General features: G+C 33.3%; 1 non-coding gene across 1 annotated transcript; it reads left to right on the top strand.

Moving 5' to 3' along the window:
* Positions 1 to 327: 327 nt before the first annotated feature.
* LOC121204142 (small nucleolar RNA R71) lies at positions 328 to 434 on the top strand. Its single transcript, XR_005899070.1, has one exon. It is a non-coding gene; the product is annotated as a small nucleolar RNA R71 (small nucleolar RNA).
* Positions 435 to 3147: the final 2713 nt, after the last annotated feature.

The raw sequence follows: 3147 nt of genomic DNA, 5'->3' as shown, positions 1-3147 counted from the left end.
GAACTGCTTGATCCACCTCCACTTGCTTCGCACTGCATTACTGGGTGAACATGTGAAGAACTAAGGAAACCATCAATTTTCTTATTTAAGAGTTCTACCTGATTAGAGAGCATGGTGACCGAATCGATGTTATAAACACCGGCTGTTTTTGTTGGCTTTGTCCTCATGACTTGCCACTGATAGTTATTCAGTGACATCTCCTCTATAAATTCATAGGCATCTTCAGGTATCTTATTATTGATGGTTCCGCCAGCAGCTACGTCAACCATCTGCCGAGTCGAAGGATTCAGGCCATTATGAAAGGTTTGAACCTGTAACCAGAGTGGTAACCCATGGTGAGGGCATCTTCTCAAGAGGTCCTTGTATCTCTCCCATGCATCGTAGAGTGTTTCTAAATCCATCTGCACAAAAGAAGATATATCATTACGTAATTTAGCCGTTTTAGCCTGCGAAAAATATTTTAATAAAAACTTTTAGGTCATTTGTTCCCAAGGAGTGATTGATCCTCGTGGCAATGAGTTCAACCACTGTTTAGCCTTATTTCTCAATGAAAAGGGAAACAACCAAAGGTGAATGGCGTTATCAGAAATGCCATTGATTTTAAAAGTGTCGCAAAACTCTAAGAAATTTGCCAAGTGAGTATTGGGATCCTTGTCCTGCAAACCATCAAACTGAACAAATTGTTGTATCATTTGAATTGTGTTATGTTTCAGTTCAAAAGTATTTACAGCTACAGCAAGTCTAACTATGCCCGATTCAGTTCCTATCAAAGAAGGTTTAGCATAATCATACATAGTGCACGGAGCAGGATTCTGATTAACAACAATCGCAGAAGATAGCGGATTTTCTTGGTTTTCAGCCATCTCCTCGGTTGTGGTTGAAATATCGTCCTCTTGCTCTTCCTCTGTGTATCGTAAACTCCGCCTTATTTCTCTTTGATTTCTGCGAACTGTGTGATCGAACTCACTATCAAACAGTAACAGTCCTGATGGGTTTCTTCTGGTCATAAACTAGAAAAAATTGTCAGAAGAAAATAAATGAAGAATTAGAAAAGAAAATAAAAATTTAAATTGCAATAAAAGCAAAATGGCTAAAGTAATAAAAATCGAGTGTTCCTAATATCCTAGTTCCCCGGCAACGGCGCAAAAAACTTGATACGTGATATTCGTGACAGGTTTTAAAGATTTATGAAAGAATCGTTCTTGAGACTAACTTATTATCACGATTAAGACAAGTGTACCTATCGAACAGTAGTATAGTTCAGCAAGACCGGATTGTCGAACCCAAAGGAACTACGAGTACTAGTATTTACTTTCTTTTTATTATCTAGCCTAAAAATTAAGAGGTTTGGTTTTCTAAACTAATTATTAATTAAGAATGCACAGAAAGAAAATTTGGGAAAATGCTTTTGGGAAAATTCGATTGATTAAGACAATACCTAAGGAAAAATGTAAAAAAATATTAAAAATGGGACTAGAACGGACTTACAATCGAGTTTGGAAGCTTGAAAAACCCTAGCCATGGTTTCCCCTTGTGAAATTCGGCATTGGGGTTGAAGATGGACAAAAATTGGCTTTTAATTTTGTTTTTAATTAATTTTAATTACTAAATTACCAAAGTGCCCCTAACTTAAAAATATTCTATTTCACCTATTTCATGTCCATTTTTGTCCAAGAAATTAACCAATGGTATAATTACCATTTAAGGACCTCCAATTTAAAATTTTATAACAATTGGACACCTCTAACATGTAGAACTCAACTTTTACACTTTTTACAATTTAGTCCTTTTGACTAAATTGAGTGCCCAAACTTTGAAATTTTCGAACGAAATTTTCATGAAATAATTTTGTGAAACCATAGACCATAAAAATATAATAAAAATAGTTTTTTTCCTCCTTGGATTTGTAGTCCCGAAACCACTATTTCGACTAGGCCCAAAATCGGGATATTATATTACATATCAATAAACTATATGTGTACCTAATTTACCTTATCACATTCATATCACATAATAGTAATACATTTCATATTTTCTTCTATAAGCATATGTATATCCAATTGCATAACAACAATCAACCATTCTTTAGCCTATTATCTCATTCATATTCAATCAGCCCTCAGGGATAGTTTTCAATTTGTTTTTTATGATCTTTCGCATGTTGTCGTATTTCACAATTCAATATCATTTCATTTAATATATCATTTAGCCAATGCGAGTCTTTATAACCCTATTAACCAGACACAAACTTAGAATGGATACGCGGATCAGTCACCCCAGGTTACCCAGAAACGATAATGTTATACATGTATCTATTACCACCATTGGTTGCTCGACAACGATGACTTAACATGTATAATCTACCACCCTTGGTTGCTCGCCAAGGATGGTCCTCAATCAATATCCTAACCCTATGGCATGCCAACTATATCCAACTCGATCCAACTAACTAATAAGGTAACCAATTTTCGATTCATTATACAAATCAATTTACATTCCAGTATTCACAATTTATCAACATTTCACAATTTCATAACACTTATAACACGCATCAACCCAATTTTATCAATGATCACATATCAAGTAAGTCATACAACTTTCTATTTTATTCAATTTAGTCTCTGTCTCGATATTCAATCTCAACCATAGCAATTCAATTCAAATAACCAATAAAAACTCACCTCAATTTTATATAATGCAAAATGACATGAATATGCAGTAATTTAATTGCTCCTGAATCATAGAAATACAAACCAAATTTTTAAGCTACTCGTCGACAACTTTCAATTTTTCTTTCCCTTTCGATGGTTCCGCGTCAATGTTAGCTAAATATAATCACAAAATATATAATACCATCAATTTTCATTCAAATCACAATCAAATAAAATATTAAGCACATTTGACAATTTATTCAATTTAGTCTCTAAATTCAGGACAAACATAACTTTCCATTTAGAGCTTCGGATTGAAATTCGATTTCACATATATTCATTAAGGACCTTTTACTTTCTATTCGTACCCAAATTTCATAAAAGTTTTACATTTTATTTAATTTGGTCCCTAATATACAAAATAAATAATTAAGCTTTACAATTTAGTTGTTTTCTTTATCTAAGCTTGATTTCTATCAATGTCACACCTAATTAT

Source organism: Gossypium hirsutum, chromosome A07 (genome assembly GCF_007990345.1).
Source record: "Gossypium hirsutum isolate 1008001.06 chromosome A07, Gossypium_hirsutum_v2.1, whole genome shotgun sequence".
Taxonomy (NCBI): Eukaryota; Viridiplantae; Streptophyta; class Magnoliopsida; order Malvales; family Malvaceae; genus Gossypium; species Gossypium hirsutum.
Note: the sequence above shows the minus strand (reverse complement) of the source record. Positions and strands in the feature narration are given on the sequence as shown.